General features: G+C 32.7%; 1 long non-coding RNA gene across 1 annotated transcript in view; it reads right to left on the bottom strand.

Moving 5' to 3' along the window:
* The window catches only part of LOC141584741 (uncharacterized), a 138,220-nt gene extending 118,219 nt beyond the window's left edge, over window positions 1–20,001 (bottom strand). The window contains exon 1 of the long non-coding RNA XR_012517944.1: window positions 19,919–20,001. This is a non-coding gene — a long non-coding RNA (uncharacterized LOC141584741). The remainder of the gene's footprint in view (window positions 1–19,918) is intronic.

The raw sequence follows: 20,001 nt of genomic DNA, 5'->3' as shown, positions 1-20,001 counted from the left end.
GCAGGGTATAGTTAACATAAAAAGTAGCCATACTTAACGTCATGAATCTCATAGAGAAATATGCCATGAAAAAAAAAATGTATACATTGATTTTTGAAGGTTTAAGCAAAAGGTGTGGTATAGAAAGGATATTCTATATGTAGCCTGTCAAAAGCGAGAAAAGTCGATGGTTACTTTATACATGTTCAAACATTAGAGATAGGCAAGAAAAACATTAATAATGTTTTTTAAAGGCTATAGGTAAGGGAAATGTCACACTGAGTAGCACGAAATCAACCAAAATAGCTGCCAATTAGTAGAGGTAGATTGAGAAAAATTTCCAGGTAAATATTACACAATAAACATCAAGGTAGGGAAAAGTTAAAAACATACACACACACACACACACACACACACACACACATACACACACACATATACATACACAAACAATAACAACATTTAAAAAAAACTAGTTTCCTTGTACTTTTTGTCTATGGATAGTTCTTTTTATTTTTATTTTATTTTTATTTTTTATTTTTCTGAAGAAGTGCTCTCACTATGTTGCCTGGAATGGAATTCTGCAGTGCAGGGGCTATTCACAGGCATGATCATTGTACACTAGAGTTCCTCCAGTCTTAGCCTTCCAATTAGATAGGTATCACCTGACCCAGCTTGAATATTTAGAAGCGATGATTGTAACCTTGCAGTATATTTTGAAGTCATGTAGTGTGATGCCTCTGGCTTTATTCATTTTGCTTAGGATTGCTTTGGATACTCAGGCTTTCTTTTGGTTCCACGTTAATTTTAGTTTTTGTATTTTGTTTTTGCTAATTCTATGAAAAAATAAATTGGTTGATCAAAATTGCACTGAATCTTTATATTTCTTTGGCCAGTATGGCCATTTTAACAAGATTGATTCCTACAATCCATGAGCATGGGGTGTTTTCTTTTTCCATTTGTTTATGTTGTCTATGATTTCTTTAAGCAGTATTTTGTAGTTCTTCTAATAGAGAACTTTCACATCCTTGGTTAGATGTATTCCTGATTCCTGGGTATTTGTGTGTGTGTGTGTGTGTGTGTGTGTGTGTGTGTCTACTGTAAATAAAACTTCATTCTTTATTTGGTTTTCAGCTTGAATGTTATTGGTGTATAGAAATGTTACTAATTTTTGTACATTGATTTTGTATCCTGAAACTTTACTGAAGTTTGTTTATCAATGCTGTAAGTGTTTTTGCAGTCTTTGGGGTTTTGTAAGTATAGAATCATATCATCAATAAAGAGAGATAATTTTTCTCCTTTTCCTCTTTGGATGCCTTTTATTTCTTTCTTTTGCCTGATTGCTCTGGGTAGCACTTCTAGTACTATGCTAATTAGGAGTGGTGAGTGTGGGAATCCTTGTCTTGTTCTAGTTCTTAAATGAAATGCTTTGAGCTTTTGCTCATTCAGTATGACACTGGCTATGGATCTGTCCTAAACAGTTCCCATTATTTTGAAGTATCTTCCTTTGATGGCTATTTTGTTGAGGGTTTTATCATGCATGCTGAATTTTATTCAAAGCTTTTTCTACATTTATTGAGATGATTAAAACAGCATGGTACTGGTAGAAACAAACAAACAAACAAATGCATAGACCAATGCAACTGGGTGGAGAACCCAGAAATAAAGCTGCACAGCTACCGACTCTCAAGTAACATGCATGAGGAAAGGACTCCCTTTTCAATAAACAGTTCTGGGATAACGTGTTAGTCATAAGCGGAAGAATGACACTGAACTCTTACCTTTCGGCATATACAACGATGAATGCAAGATGAATTAAAGACTTAAATGTAAAACTTAAAACTAGAAAAATCTAAGGGAAAAAAAAACTTAGGAAATATACTCTGGACACCAGCTGTCACAAAGAATTTATGACTAAGTATCCAAAAGCAATTTCAACAAAACAAAAATTGAAGCATGGGACCTAATTAAACAAAATAGCTTCTTCACTGCAAAATAAACTATCAACAGAGAAAACAGATGACCTAAAAAATGGGAGAAAATATTCACAAACTATATATATCCAATAAGGTCTAATATCCAGATTCTATAAGGAACATAAACAATTGAACAAGCAGCAAACAAGTAACCCCATTAAAAAGTGGGCAAAGGACATGCACAGACACTTCTGAAAAGAAGAAATACATACAGCCAACAAATACATTCAAAAATACTCAAATCCCTAATCATTAGAGAAATGCAAAACAAAACCACAATGATATACCTTGTCAATCCAGTCAGAATGGGTATTACTAAAAAGTTAAAAAATAACAAGATATTGAAAAGGTTGTGAGAAGAAACAAATGCTTATACACTGTTGGTGGGAATGTAAATTATTTTAGCCCCTGTGGAGGGCAAATTGGAAATAGAGATGTCTCAAAGAACTTAGAATAGAACTTCCATTTACACTAGCAATACCATTACTAGGTATAAAACAAAGGAAAATAAAGTGTTTTACCAAAAAGGCACATGCACTTGTATGTTTACCACAGTACTGTTTCCAACAACAAAAATTTGGAATCAAACTAGATTTCCATCAAGGGTGGATTAAAGAAAATGTTGTACATATACATCATGGAAAACTATGCAGACATAAGAAAGAACAAAACCATGTCCTTTGAAGCAAACATGGATGTAGCTGGAAGCCATTATCCTAAACAAATAAATGCAAGAAGTAAATAAATACAGAAAAACCAACTACTATATGTTCTCACTTATAAGTGGAAGCTAAACATTTGAATATACTTGGACATTAAGATAAGAACAGTATCCACTGAGAACTACTGATATCGGGGAGGTGAGGGCTGAAAAACTACTTATCAGGTACTAAATTCACTGCCTGGATAACAGGATCATTCATACACCAAAGCTTAGTAACATGCAATTTACTCATGTAACAAACCTGCCCATGTAACCCTAAACCTAAAATGAAATTTTAAGAAGAAAAGAAATAAAAATATACAAATAGTCGAAGGACAAATTTGTATTGTTGATGACTGAATACAGAAAATAAAGATGTATCATCTGTGGTTCCCAGATAAATTGCAAATGATGGCCAATACTAAGATCTTTGGTTATATTGCCAAGAAGATACGCCTGCCTCTAGCTATGGAAATATATCTATAGACAGAGATTTTGACCTGGCAAAAATTTCGAGCCACGTACTAACCTTGGAACCTTGGGCCCTATCTAAATGCTCAATGCTGCCAATTCTTACATCTTTCTGGAAAGATTGCTTCTCCAGTATTTTCATGAATATTAGAATAAAAAGACTTGTTTGTATTAATATTGGATGAAATTAGTTGAATAATACATTAACATTTTATATGAACATGTATATAACATTAAAATGTCATATATAATGTAAAATACATTACAAATGTTATATCCATTTCAATACATGCATATGTATTCTTATATACTTGCCTGTGCATATGTAAAATATACTTTAATATATGAGCTCAGGTATGTGTGTGCACATGTGTACAACTTAATGTGAATATTCATCTAGACCCAAGAAGAACAAAACTTAAGAGATCTATGAAAATTTAAACAGATCATTATAGCATTAGAGTAAGCACATTATAATCATTATATCTAAGGACAATTCTGGGGATCATTAACAGATATTTCTACTCATTGAAAAATGATTTTTAGTATCTGTTTCAAACTCTCATTTGCATTTATTTAATTAAAATACTATGTTGTTCATTAATCTTCAGATCCACAAAGAAAAATATTGATATAATAATGAGTACCAAGGAAAGCCAAAAAAATATATAAAACAAATAAAATTAAATAAGAACACTTTACTTCAATCTTCTACTAACTATCATACTTTGTCTGGGCAGGCCAGTTTTTCTTAACAGTAGAAAAGAATTGTCTTATCTAGAGATATTTCTCCAAAGAGAAGAACTTCAAGGTGAATTTGATCTGTTAGACTACGAAAATGAGTAGTGGTGACACTTGAGGCTAGTAATGACTGTAATGGAAAACTTCAACTAGCTCAATTTTGTAGAATCACAGTAACATAAGATACTTCCTATTTGTCTGTAAGCAAAGCTTAACAAAAACGGTTCCGTTTAAATGAACATAAATTGTATTTATAATGCATGCCACAAAAAGACAATTCTGTGGATGCTCCCTGGAACTAGGTTGCTTGCTTTTAATTGCACATTTCCTTCTTCAATAATTTCTAGAAATATAATTTTCACTGAGGGCCAACATAATAATAATTTGAATTTGATTGGGCTGAGGTGAATCTGAAGTGAAAAATCTCTTATTTTCATCTGCTATTTGACCCAGTGCTTTAATTAAATTCTAATTACAAAATCTAGTTATCTAATATTTTTTAAGTTCTTACTAATTACTATTTCACTATAAACAATGGGATACCATTCCATATCTACACTGGCATAAGCTTATTAAGTTTGCAGATCATTTATTCAAATACTGTTAATAAGGAATCAAACTAAATTCCTGCCAGATGTCCTAAAATTGAATTCTTAAAAATAGTGACTATTGTTTCTTCCATGCCAATGTGTGTTTATATCCTCCCTTGGATTCATATTGGTGGATATTAATATCTTTAATGTATTATAAACAAGTGTAAGCTAAAAACTCAAAGCTATTTAATTCTAATTTGTTATAAAACAAAAGTAATTCATTTAATTAACTATTGGATGTTCTATTACATGTTTTTGTGGATACATAACATATCAACGTATGGAAATGCTAACATCTTACTTACATGGCTTTTTATTGTCACTCTATACCATCAAATCTAAGCTTAATCTATTATGCCTTCTTTTTTAAATGTGGCGAGCCTATCCATATGTTTCTATAATTTTGCTCATGGTTCTCCCTCTGTATGAAAATTTTAAATCTCCTTCTCTGATAATTAAAACTCTATTTATATTCCAAAGCCCTGCACAAATATGACCCACATGAAGCCTTTGAAATTCTACTAGTATGGATTTGATCTAGACTGTATGTTTATAGCAGACTACATTTGTTTATATACCTATTATAATTCTGTTTACACTTCAGATTATCTACAAAGAATACGAGTTGCGAGTTAGTTTTAGAGGTAAAATTACATAAAATTTCCTATAAATGAAATACACAAATGTAATATAGCTTTTTTCTTTTGCCTTTTTTTTGTATATTTTTTACGTCACATGAGCACTGTGTTTTTGTTGTTGTTGTTGCAGCTTATTTTCATAAATGCAGACTAAACTAGGTTCTAATGTGAGAGAAAAGAGCAAATAAACATTTATGGCCTGAGATATGTTGATTCTACCAGACTTCATACTTATATTGAGTACATATTTCAGGCACTTTCATGTACATTTCTTCTTTAATACTTACAAATGAATTAATCTTTGTGATATCTAGTTTCCTGATACAGATAAGGGGATACATGATGTTAAAAATCTTACCAGGGTCACGCAAATGATAAACGGCAAAAGATTCACGTAACACTTGTTACATAACAACGGCAAAAGATTCACGTAACACTTGTTACATAACAACTGGAGAATGAAAAAGTAGTAACAACGGAGTTGTAGAGTTTTTGCCACTGCTAGACTATTGTGTATATTATATCATGCTCTTCTGGATTAAAGTTGAAGGTTGATTGTGTTTTTTGTGTGTTTGTTTTTACCTTATCTCAAAGTAAGGATTTGCTTAGAAAAACAGTAAGAAGTGCTGGACTTATTCTGGTAACATACTTTCTCCCCACATATATATTTAAATAACGCTGTTAAAAGTATGTCCCCAAAATATATATTTATAACTTCTTGCCTGAATTTCTTGGAATGAACATCATTTAATATAGGCCCAGTATGACCGTATTTAAGTAGTCAATGCACATACTGCTATTACAATTTGTCCTGTTAAAAAATATTTTGAAAAAAAAAAAAGACTTAACACACTGTGGTTACTTACTGTCCCACTACTGTCCAACTGGAAATCAATTATTTTAAAGTGAGGTTGGTTTAAATATCACTATAAGGAATAATTATCATAAATATCTATTTAAAGGGATTACAAATGTAATTCAAAATAAATTATGTATATACAGGTAAGAGTGAACATATTTTTAAATAATAAATTATTACTCTCTTGTTATTCTCAATGACATCGTGTTACAAAGTAGAAGCACACTTGTGTTTACTATTGCCTCTGATTATTTAGGTACAGTTGAGCTAAAGATAACCGTTTAGAAGCTAGAATTAGTTTTAAATTGCATAGTGAGTTGCATGTTATCATGGGATAAATTCACAACAAAATTTAAGTGCCTATTCTTCATGTGAGTTCAGTGATAGATGAATTTTGACTTTAGCATCAATCTCTCAGTGCACAAACCATGGAAAACGATTCATATGATGGCATGACTGTTCTTTTCATCACCAACCAGGAAACTACAAAACAAATCTCTATTTTTCAGTTTTGTTAAACATGGCTTTAAAAACTGGGTTTACTTTTAAAACCAATTTTTAGGTCATAATCACTTTTCTCTGAAAATGAGATTTAACATCAGTTTGGTCTAAATTTTTAGCCTCATGAAACAGTTAAGTCATCACAATTCTTTCCATTAAGTGGAAAATTAGTTTATTGATAGGGCAAGCTGGTGAAAAGTAGGACTTTTCTAACTGCAAATTGCGCTCTCAACACAAAAGAGCTTGAAAGTAGATAAACCTCTCAACGGAACTCAAAATCCTTCATTAAATTCAGGTTTGGGGGCAGGAGGTGATTCAATGATCAAAGACATGTAACAAGATTTAAAATTTTCATTTTAAAAGTTGAAAGAAATCACAGGACTAGTGGAGTTTCCTAATATCCTGAAACTTTGTAACGCTGAATATTTGGGTAAAACACCCTTCAAGAGATTTATCTTTGAGTCCATACAAATATAGCAGCCAAAGTAGTAATGTTTCTAAACAGGCCTGGATCCAACTCACTCATACAATGAAAATTATAGGTATATGGACTTCAAGTGTAGAATCTAAGCATGTTTCTGTAATGAATTAAACGATTTTGATTGGTCATTCTGTGATTGATGACCATTGGGTGTCTAACTGTGGAAAGATTTTTTTTTTCTGCATAGTCATAAATATATATACATGAAGCAAAAATTATAGTTGTTTTTCAACACTCCAATATATGTGAAATCACTTTATTTAATACAGCCATTGGGATCCAATTAGCTTATACCTCCCAAATACTAGATTTCCTTTTGTTACATTACTCTCTGAAACTCTCATCTTTTTGGTTCACTTTTTATAGTAAAGTTTACTACAGATATTATCCTCTCTTTGCATGTAAACTTTAAAGGGGGATTTGGCAAAATCTGATGGCTTTGCTGAGCTCCTTTTTTTCCCCAAATGAAACAGAATAGGGTTTCAAAAATGTAACTACCATTGCTAAAAGTCACCCAATTTCAGAGGATCCTTGAACATTTGGCAGCTGACATGAAATTCATATTGGTCCTGGGAGATTTAAAATAAAAGAAGCAAATTAGATGCAAAAGCTAAAAGGAAAGTATTTATATTTCCATATTTTGGTAAGGAAAGAGCAGATGGCTTGTGGAACACTCTGGAAATGCTAAAAAGTTGCACTGTTTAATAGTTTAACAAGAATACAAAGTAAAGCAGGTAACAATGTGAGAACTGATCTCAAAGAAGTTCATTAAACCAATGGTATTGCCTAACTCTTCATAATAATTGGGTACTGAGTATATAATGGACACAATAAATGTGTGCATCATGTTTTCTTCCTTCAGTGAGTACCTGGGAAACTGCTGATTCCACAGCTACCCTGACCTACCCATACACTTTTTTTCACTTTCTATATATTCCTTAAAGTAGCCTATATACACATCACTTAGCTTGTGCTTTTTTAAATTTACAGGGGCTTGTTGACAGCAGAAAATTTTTGACCCACAAAAACTGGATGGAGAAAAAGGATGAGAAATTATCTCAATATGTTTATTCCTTAGACACAATTATAAAAATTTGTACCTAGCAGTTAATATCCATCTTGCACTGAACCAATATGATAATTGCATAAACCTTAACAAAAAGCATTGTCCATTTTGCCACAATAATCAATAGGTTTTATTTTTTTTTAACATTCGAGAAAGGATATTTTAAAAATTTAAAACTAAGTGGAAGATTTATAGAAATCATGTAAATGTGCTTTATATCTAATTTTGTAGTATATTTATTCTTTTTTGTTGTTTAGTCTCAATAAATAATGTATCTTTGAGAATAATGATGTAAAAACCATTCATTTTTCTTATAGGTGTACTAATAATTGATTGTAATAATCCATATTGAATAGTGGGAAAATAGCATGACTCACCTGGTATATGCATAGTGGTTTCAACCAAGTGACAGATTACAAAACTAAATCTATTGAATAATGATCTTTCTTATCTCCTGTAACAGTTTTTATAAAGTAACTTTGCCTCCTAGTTAAGCTTCATTATAACTTCTTAGTCTTACCTTCACCTTAAATAGACATGAACTGCACTAAAAAAATAAAATATTGGAGCAATAAAAACTGATAGCAAATATTAATGGTGTGATGGTATGTACTGAGCACTACTATTACTTTAATAAAACTTGCATAGGGCGCCATAGAAAGTATGCAGGTAAACTGTGCTTCAAATCTGAAAAAAAAAAAAATGTAATTATTTCCACTGGAAAAGCATTATCTCTGAGAGCTTTGCTAGCAGTGTTGCCACAGTGACAACTCTGTGAGTCTGGATTGAGATTTTCTGGACCTGAATCCTGGCTCTGCCATTCTCCTGCCACTGGAACGTGAGCAAATTACTTGACCCATTTATACCTCATTTCTCCTTATCTGAAATGTGGAAAATAATAGTACCTATCTCATAGGATTGTTACAAGGATTAAATGAGTTAGTATCAGTGAAATGATTATAACAAAGCATGGAATATGTTAAACACTAAGTGTTAGTAAAGAAGCACGTATCAAATATGGATTTTTCCCCATATTACAGCAAAACGATGTGTCTACTTTGAATAGGGGGGTAAGTAAATAAAGTCCATTTTATATTGCTATTTGACTTGATACAATATTGAAGCTAGCATATTTGATAAGAAGGCATGCTCATTTTCTGAATCATCTTTTAGACAGAAGTACAAAGCAATGCAATTGCTATTCAGTTATAACACACTATATAAGGCAATATGGCATGCTATAATACACTAAATTTCATGTAGGCAGTGTATAAGTTATAATTATCTTATATTTAAAATATATTTTCTGACAATAATCTTATTTTTAATTGTATATATTTATCAAGTAAAATATGTTGAGTTGAAATGTGTTCACGTTGTTGAATGCCTAAAACAAGCTAATTAATACATACATTACCTCAAATATGTATCATTTTTTGTTGTGACAACACATAAAATCGACTCTTTCTGTAATTTTCAGGAATATAATGCATTGTTATTAACTTTGGTCACCATATTATACAATAGGTCTTTTAAGTTTATTCCTCCTATCTAACTGAATTTTTGTATGTTCTGGGCAACATCTTCCCATGCTCCCACTTCACAGTGAATAGTATTCCCCGGTATGCATACCACATTTTCTTCATCCACTCATCCATTAATCAGCACTTAGGCTGATCTCATATATTGGTTATTGTGAATAATGCTGCAATGAACATAGGAATGTAGACATCCCTTTGACATATTGATTTCAATTTCTTGTGATATATATCCAGAAGCGGAATCACTGGATTATATTGTAGTTGCATTTTTAGTTTTTTTTTTTTTTTTTGGAAGCCACTACATCATTTTCCATAATGCTGGTACTGTATATTCTTGCCAATAATATCCTACGGTTCCCTTTTCTCCACATCCTATCCAACATTTAGCTTTCATCTTTTTTTATAATAACAAATATAATAGGTTTGAGGCGGTATTTTGCCATGGTTATAATTTGCATTTATCTGATAATTTGGGATTTTGAGCATTTTATTTTATATATCTGTTGGCCATTCATATGTCTTCTTTTGAGAACTGTTTACTCATGTTTTTGCCCATTTTATAATCAAGTAACTTATTTTCTTGTTATTGAATTCCTTATTTCATTAACTGCTTATATCTAAAACCTAGATATATAGTTTTCAAACATTTTATCACAATCTGTTAGGCCATCTCTTCACTCTTGATTGACTTTTTTGGCTGTGCAGAAGCTTTTTAATCAAATTTAGTACATTTGTTCATTTTTACTTTTGTTGCCTATGTTTTTAGGTTTGTATCCAAAAAATTATTGCCCAGACCAATGTCATAGAGTTTTTCTTCTTTGCTTTCTTCTTGTCATTTTATGATTTCAGGTCTTCCATTTAAGTATTAAATCTATTTTTATATTTTTTTGCATATGGTGTGACGTAAGTCTTGTTTCATTCTCCTGCATGTGAATATCCAGTTGTCCCAACATCATTCACTGATGAGACCATACTTTTCTCATGGTGTGTTCTCAGCCTTTTTGTCAAAAATCAATTGACCATAAATGTGTAGCATTTTTGTTGCTAAATTTATTCTTATTTTTTTCTGATAGCTTCAGAAATAGAATTTTTTTTATTATAGGAATTTACTTTTTTTAATTGCATTTTAGGTTTTGGGGTACATGTGAAGAACATGCAAGATTGTTGCATAGGTACACACGTGGCAGTGTGATTTGCTGCCTTCCTTCCCCTCAGCTATATCTGTCATTTCTCCCCATGCTATCTCTCCCCACCTCCCCACCCCCGTCCCTCCCCCATTTCCCCCTAAAGGACCCCAGTGTGTAGTGCTCCCCTCCCCGTGTCCATGTGTTCTCATTGTTCAACACCCACCTATGAGTGAGAACATGCAGTGTTTGATTTTCTGTTCTTGTGTCAGTTTGCTGAGAATGATGGTTTCCAGGTTCATCCATGTCCCTACAAAGGACACGAACTCCTCGTTTTTGATGGCTGCATAATAGAATTTTAAAAAAATTTTTAGAAGGTTTTCAGTGTACAGAAACACTACTAATTTTTTATGTTCATTTCATATCCTGCACTTTTAGTTTGTTATTTTCAATAGTTTTTTTAGCATTTTTACTGATTTCTTTGTATAAGATAATGTCTCCTGCAAATGGTGGCAATTCAACGTATTCGTTTCCAACTTGGATGCTTTTTTTTCTCCTCTTGCTTAATTGCTCTGGCTTGGATTTCCAGTACTATTTTGAAAAGTGGAGAGAGTGGGCATGTTTTTCTTGTTTTAGAACTTAGAGAAAATGATTTCAACTTTTCCCTAAGCATGGTGTTAACTGTGGCTTTGTTGCATACGGACCTTTTTGTAGGAAGATACAGTCCTTCTATACTTAGCTTTTGAATGTTTTTTATCATGAAATATAATCTTGTTTTATATGATGAATCTGAGGTTCACAAATGTGAATGATTTGCATAAAGCCATATCGCTGGTTGTAATTGCAATACTTGGACTCAAACTTTCTATTTGTAACTCCTAATTCAGTCAAAGAAAATGCCATGCAATAGCTGTGAGATCTAGAAGAAAGTAATTGTTTTTAGTGCCTCAGGTTTTTTTTTAATCTTTAAAATGTGGGTGCACATATCTCTGTTGCAGTGTTATTGAAATGATAACATTTAGAGTGTATAAAACACTTGATACATCCAAGGTACAAAAAATGACAGCAATATTTTACTTAGTATATATTAGCTTGCAACTATGGTACAGACAATAGAATATGTTTATGAAGTGGGATGGGTGACAGATGGCACAGAGTCTTTTTAGAAAACCTCAGTCATAGCTAACATTTATTATGTTATTATGATAGACCAGTTACTATTCTAAGTACTATAGATTTACTGCTTCATTTATTTTGACAGTAAACAAAAATAGATAAGTACTATGATTATATAAATATTACATGTGAGAAAACTATGTGTGCTATGAAATGGTTAAATAATTTGCCAATGATTTCACAGCTTGTAGCAAGTCAGGAAACAAATGAATCCACAGAATGCTTCCAGAAAGGAAACTGCTGAGCACTACACACACTATGCTTTCTCAGCAGACACTGGGAAAGTCATGCACAAATACCTACCCTCTGTAATCAATTCAATGTTTCGAGATTAAGACTTTCACTGCCTTATCCACTATAAACTATTTGTTAGGGAGGTGAAACACTATCATCTTTGTATTATCACTCTCCCTTTCAGTTGGTTTAATATCAATTTTGCCAGCTAATAAATTAAACTTTCATAAAAGACTTGATTCAGAAGTATGACATTGCAAAAATTAACTGTTTCTTCTCACTTTGTTCTTGTATCTCTTTAGATGTAGCATCATCTGCGAAAGTTTGTGCTTTTTTGGAATTAAACAAACATTACTAAAATAGTCTGTAAATCTGCCAAACTCATGATATGAGAAAACATGAAATTTTGTATATCTAGTACTTCAGACTATTTTCTCTTCACTGATGTATCTTCTTATACTGTTAGGCCCAATTAGATCCCCTTCAATCTGTCATTCTCACTCTATTTGTCCATAAAGACTTCTCTTCCTTTGTGCTGTATAATAATGAGAGTGTCTTTAACATTTTATGCTTTCTTTTTACTTATTTATACCACAGCATGGTGCCACTGGTCATTTTCAAGTAAACTTTCTACTATTGTAGAATTGGTAATGAATTTGTATAATTAACCTGAAACTGCAGTGTAAAAATATATGTTCTGATGAGAATTGGGAAGCACGCTGGTTAGATACCACCAATAATTTCAGCTAATTTTAGTAGCCTGTCTTAGGTGGCTACTTCAATCCCACTTTAAATTTCTTTTCATGATGGACTAAACAACTATTAAATGCACATGGAAAATGAAAATTGGGGCACTACCCATGATATTTTATAGCATGGTCACCAATGGAATGATCATTTTCAGGAGACATAAGATTTTTAAAGTTTTTAACAGCATAATATTTCTTAGCATGTCAGTATCTAAGTTCCTTTGTCCTTTGGTACTTTTTTTTTTTGAAATATTATAGTGTTTTCTCATTTACAGATGTAAAACAAAGCATGATTCAGCTCCTTCTGACTTAGATAATCGTCTTTAGAGAAGCATTTTTCAAAGGTTGAAGAGATTTTTCATTGTGAATACAATAATAGAAATAGAGCAACATGAAGCAAAATTTTGCTGTTAGAGAAATGGAGCCTTGATGGTGCAGTATGTGAGACAGAAAGTCTCTCATTTATGAAGCAGCCACAGTCTGTCATAGTATTCTAGAAACCAAATGAACATAGACACCTACATGTGATTTCATGATCTTACCTGTTCAGATTGCTTAACTTAAATCATCAAAGACCTAAAATTATAATTAATTTGCTGTAAAAATGATTTTAGCAAAAATATTTGAGACTGTCAGCAGAAACTCCCCCCAATGAATTACATGAAAACATACACACACAGACATACACACACATGCATGCACACACAAATATTAAGGAACACACCTGCCATTGAGCTTTAAAAACAACTTCAGGTTAGGTAAAAGAGCAAAAATACAGTCAGGGGAAATACGTTTTCAGGACAATAAAAGTTCATGAGTCCACTGTTGACTACATTTACAGTCTCTGTTTCGGCTATCTAAATGTTTTCCAGCACCTACATGTTTTCCATAATTTTCCAGGGTATTTCTCTTTAAAGAGTGAGTAAGGTTGCAGTTGTGGGTATTTTAAAGAACAGGAGTCTTTGGTAGTTAAGTTTTTGACTTAACCTCCCATACACCTTTACATACTGTCGTCAAACCAAAATCTTAGCAGGGAAAGACAGAAAAAGTTCAACTTTTCTTTTCACTAATAGCATTATTTCAAAGAGTTGATTTACAAAATCATTTCTCACCTGTAATTTATCACTTACAGACAAATTTCTTTCAATAGTGAGATTTACTTGACTTACTGAACCATAAGAATCACGATTTTTAATGAAATTACAGTAATTTCTGTGACTTGCATTCAGAACTACCACAAAATTAGTTTTTATCACTAGCTGGTTTTCATCTCTTCACTAAAGCATTTATTCACTAAGTTAAATCAGTAGACCATAAGAAGTCTCCCGGGTTCCTTTGTCTTGACAAAGCTGTCATGGGTTCGGACAGGGACTTTAGTACTGGATCAAAGACACGAGATATCTTAGCAAAGAAATGGCCAAACTATAGCAGAAAGTTTGTGTGGCTTACCAGTTCATACCAGGGTACGAGCCTAGAGGAGAGCCTAGAATTAGTGAACAATTCCATGCCTGTGGTAACTAGCAGTCAAACCATAAAATTACACAGTAAGAAATAAAAATTCAAATTAAGAAGGTGACTGTGTCCCATAGAAACAATCATATAGCATAGCTTCCAAATGCTCAGAGTAAAATAGAATGTACTAACCTCGTCCTCTCAAAGAAAGAAAAACTCTATTATAACAACCTTAATGCATTTTGTTTTGTTTCCAAATTTAATAGGCATTTAAAAATGTTCACTTCTCATCCTGTTTAATTTTTCTTTAAATGCATTTTTAGAAAATAACCTCTAGCTACAACAAAACTATAGTGGCAAAGATTTTATTTCGTTAAAATTTTAACAGGACTAAATGATGGTAACAGCCTTCTTAGGTGCATTTCTGGTTTCTACAGAAGGGAATTAACAAGCTGTTGTTTATATCCTTAGTGGAAAAAACGAAACAAAACAAAAAACTCACACTGCTTCTTTTCAAGCAGGTGTTTAAGCATATTAAAAGTAGAATTACATCTAATAGCCATATCCCAATACAACTTTCTTTATTGTTAGATAGTTCTAAGGATAATAATGCCAGATAAAGACAACTGCTAAGCTTTATTTTATTATTATTTTAAAAAGTTAACCCAGTTTTGGTTAAATCACTGTAATTGTATTTGTTACCTGTGACATACACAGACAAAAACAAGTTGATTCAGGTGTTTCCCAGAAGTGCTGCCCTGCTGCTGTCCACTGGAGTCCTCCGTGAGTGTGTATAAAAATAAAGAAGGACCAGGCACGGTGGCTCACACCTGTTAACACCAGCACTTTGGGAGGCTGAGGCAGGTGGCAGGTGGATCATCTCAGATCAGGAGTTCAAGACCAGCCTAGCCAACATGGCAAAGCCCCATCTCTACTAAAAATACAAAAATTAGTCAGGAGTGGTGGCAGGTGCCTATAATCCCAGCTACTCAGGAGGCTGAGGCTGGAGAATCACTTGAACCCAGGAGGTAGAGGTTACAGTGAGCCAAGACTGCACCAGTGTACTCCAGCCTAACCAAGAGTGAGACCCTGTCTCAGAAAAAAAAAAAAAAAGTAGCATATATTCTTCGAGTCTGTGTATCATCAGGTTGCTGTATTTCATCAACCTCGTAATTCTCCATGCTCTTTCTCTCTGTGTCAATATATAAAACTCTTGTTTTGTATATTTATCAATCTTGATAAATTTAATTTTTTTAAATTTAAAACAATAAACATTTTAAAAAGTAAATTGATTTCTTAAATGTGGGTAAAAATTCTATTTTATTATTTTTTTTTATTCTGTGTTTAACATTTTTATTATTCCTTTTTACAGTTCTAAATTTGTTTAAGATTCTTCATGTGAAAGTTTAGATAATTTATTTTCCACTTTTTTCTTTTTATTATATGAAGTCATAGATATATATTTCTCTCTAAACATTGTTTTGGCAGCATTGATAAAATGTAAAGATGTCAACTTTTATTTTATTCTGGTTCAAACATTTTCAAAATGCCACATTGATTTCTTATTTCAATTTATTGGAAATAAATTGTATGAGTTCCAACAAGTTGGGCAATTTTCTAATTACTTGTTTGCTAGAGATTTCTTTTTAATATAAATAATAGTCTTTACTTCTTATAGAATTTACAGGTGTGCAGAAAAAATGAGCAGAAATCATAGAGCAACCATATGATTCCTTACTGACTCCAACGTACTTTCCATATTATTAACACCTTGCATTAGTTTACACATTTTTTGAATTTATAAGCTGATATCAATACATTATTATTGACTTAGATTTACTTTTTGTATTGTAAATTCACTGTATTTTGCAAAGATTTTTCTTATTCTGTGTTTTATCTTTTTATCATTTTAACAGTGTCTTTCTCAGAAAGGTTTTTAATGTTAATTAATTTATGAATCCAATTTACAAATTTTGTATGCTTTGTGCTTTGGTGTTATATTTTAAAAGTCATCACCAAACACAAGATCATCCAGTTTCTTTTCCGTGTTTTTTGGATAAGACATAATTTATAGTTTCGTATTTTACATTTAGGCCCTTTATCCATTTTGACATAATTTTCATAAAAGGTATAAGGTCCTAGTCTATATTTATTTTTTAAATATGAATGTCCAGTTGTTCCAGCAACATTTAATGAAAAGACTATCCTTTCCTCACTGAATTTTCTTTGCTCCATTGTGAAAAGATTAGTTGACAACATTTGTGTTCATCTGCTGGGCTGTCTATCCTGTTCTACTGATCCATTTTTCTACTCTTTCCCCAATACCATACTGTGTTGATTACTGGAGCTTTATAGTAAGCTTTAAAGTTAATGTTAGTCCTTTAACTTTGTTATTCTCCTTTAATATTGCATTGGTTATCCTGAGTCTTTGGAATTTTAAAATATTTGTTATTCATATGAACTATTTCATACTCAAAACATTGGTTTGTCTGTTATTCCATGTTTCATTTGTTCGTTCATTTATTCATACTGTACTAGCTATGAAGATTTTTTAATACTTCTTATGCCTTGAGACTTCCCAGAATCTTCTACATAGAGAGTGGGTGTGGGATAACAAACAAACAAAAAGCCTCCCTCAATCCAACAATTCCTTTTAGTTACTATTATTGTTTGATATTTTATTCTTTAATAGTCAAGGTCCTCAACAAAGAAGTTTATACAGCCTTTTTTCCCCCAGTTTATTTTCTCACCTTCAGACTGCTCATCACACATCATTTATTTTTTACTGTTAGTATGTCTATGTCACTTTTCCATCTAGAGATCAATTCTATGTGTTTGTTTCCTTGAATCTGGGCTGGCCTTAGAAACCAACAAAATGCACTGGAAGGAATATTTTGCCATTTTCAAGGTTAATTTACAGAAAACTTGCAGCTTCTTCATGGGCCACATGGAAAATTTCTGTCATATTTAAAGTCAGGCCACCTGAGACCTCCATGCTGTGTAAAGCCAAGCTACCTGGAAAGGCACTGAAGAATGAGATGCTATGCCAAGACACAAGAAAGGCTAGAGGGTGAAGTAAGCCATTGGAAGAAAATTATCCAGCAACAGCTGTCTCTACATGAATAAGAAAAAGTAATGCCCAGTGGAGCCTTCCTCACAGCTTGACTCACAAACTATTGAACAATTTTCTTAAGTGTTCCAGGTGATTTATTTAATGACCTTTGCTGAAGCTGATTTATAGCAAATCTGATTTACATATAAATCTGGACTTAACCTCTCTTCAATACTTAGGTGGAAAACAAATAAACAAACCTATGCTAGGTTAGCTTGGCATGCTATCCTAGCATAGGAACAGCTAGTTAAGGCCACCTGGAAATTATCTGAAGTCAGGAAGCACCCCACAGTTTTATATTATATATATATATATATATATATATATATGCTATATATAGAATAATAGTTATAAATAAGATCTGGCTAGGAAAGTATGAGAAATTCAGGATAAAATATAAACAAGTATTAATTCAAAAGAGTGGGTGCCTTAGTTCATTCTTACCCTGCTCTAAAGACATACCTGAAACTGGGTAATTCATAAAGAAAAGAAGTTTAATAAGCTCATGGTTCTGCAGTCTGTACAGGCTTCTGCTTCTGGGGAGAGCTCAGGCAACTTCAAATCATGGCAGAAGGGGAAGAAAGCACAACTTTGCATGGCCAGCAAGAAAGACAGCACAAAGTGGGAGGTGCTACACACATTCAAACAACCAGGAGGACAGATCTCCTGAGAACTCTAACAGAAGAACAGCAAGGGGGACGGTTCATCCCCATGATTTAATCACCTCCCAGCGGGTCCCTGCTCCAACAATGAAGATTACAATTTGTCATGAAATTTGGGTGGGGACACAGAACCAAACCATATCAGTGGGTCAAAAGCCAGATATACAAAAACCAGGAGAAATCTAATATAGTGGTAAAAATGTATATAAACACTCTGGGACCAAATAATCTTCAAGAATTGTGGGATTATGTTTTAGGCCTCAATGACAATGAAATACATTTAACTAAGGCCACAGAGTTTCATAGATCAGTTTCTTCTTGGAAAGATAACTGGGCAATATCCAAGAATGACTTGATTAAAGTGTACAGCTTGAGTAATTAAAAACACCTAGTTGAAATAAAATAATAGGACAGAGAGGGAAGATAGTTCCTGACATCTGCATTTGAGTTCTATGGACACAGTTTTTATTTTGGAATGTTATAAATCATTTTTAAAGATGCAAAGTACATAGTGAATACCTACGTTTTAGCAGAACATCTTACATATATCTTTAAAATTAATAATTTTTAGTGTTAATTCACATATTTGTTATACAATATTTTTTTTAAAAAATTTAAAAACCATGTTTAAAAACTGTTGAGTACATTGACAATTTAGTTAAAATGTTTTCTCTATGGCTTAAAAATATTTTGAGATTCTTCTTTTATAGTAAAACATCTGGAAATGTAAATTGCTAGTACGTTACAAAATCTGCTTCTTTTAACACAGTTCCCTTCTTGCTAATTGTCCACCAAAGGCTGGTGGAAGTTTTGGCTAACTTTTCTGCAATTCAGCAGTTAAGGCAAGATTTCCCATAGGTTAGTAGAATAAGGAGTCCCTTGCTTTCTACACCAAAATCCGTATTGACAACTTACCATAGGCCTGAGGGCTAAACCTAATTAGCAGAGCTTCATTTCCCAAAATAAATTAATTCAATTTAAACTTGGATTAAAATGACTGAACTCTTACAGAACACGTAAAAAAAAAAATCTTATTACAGCTCAGTTACTTTGATTATATAGTCTCATCAGGTTTTCATGTACTTAGCAAGTATCTGAGAATCAGTGGAATCTGTTGAGACACTTTCATTATTATTTTCCTTTTTATGACACTCAATGCCCTTCACAGTCTGATCCTTACCTCAATATCCCAGTTCATCTTCCACTTAGTCACACATGACAAAAGTACACATATGCTTTGCGGTTGTCTATTTGTGTATATTTGTATACCTAATTACACACTACTTTCTCCATTTGAAATGTTTTATCCTCACTAGAATTTCTGGAAATCTGAAAATACTATGATTGTCACTTGAATCTTTGCTCCGAATGGATCTCTGCTTTGAATTAAGTGTTGCTTACTTCCCCTATATAGTTTGAAGTGTCTGTGCTTGAACATAATTTCTTTTTTATTTTTTTATTGTATTTTAGGTTTTGGGGTACATGTGAAGAACATGCAAGATTGTTGCATAGGTACACACACGGCAGTGTGGTTTGCTGCCTTCCTTCCCCTCACCTGTATCTGTCATTTCTCCCCATGTTATCTCTTCCCACCTCCCCACTATCGCAGGAATTATCTTACATCTGTGCTAATGTTTTATGGTTGTCTGCTCCATAGAATTCAAGCTCCTAGACGTTAAGAATATTATTATTTTTCCCTTTGAAATTGACTTAATAGTCCAATAGATCAATTTTTTGTATAAACATAGAAACTAACTCTTCTGTTCTTAAGACTTGAAATTTATATTTGTTTTATCTGAGTTTCTTCCTCAGAAAAGGACCCCCAAGTCTCTCGAAAAGTAACAAAGAACTGAAACTCACCAGATCATTTCATCCAGACAGTGAGACACCAGGCCCATCATTCATCATGATTGCTTTCTTAGGCCTCCAGAGTTCCTGTTTTC

The sequence above is a fragment of the Saimiri boliviensis genome, chromosome 6 (assembly GCF_048565385.1).
Source record: "Saimiri boliviensis isolate mSaiBol1 chromosome 6, mSaiBol1.pri, whole genome shotgun sequence".
Lineage (NCBI taxonomy): Eukaryota > Metazoa > Chordata > Mammalia > Primates > Cebidae > Saimiri > Saimiri boliviensis.
Note: the sequence above shows the minus strand (reverse complement) of the source record. Positions and strands in the feature narration are given on the sequence as shown.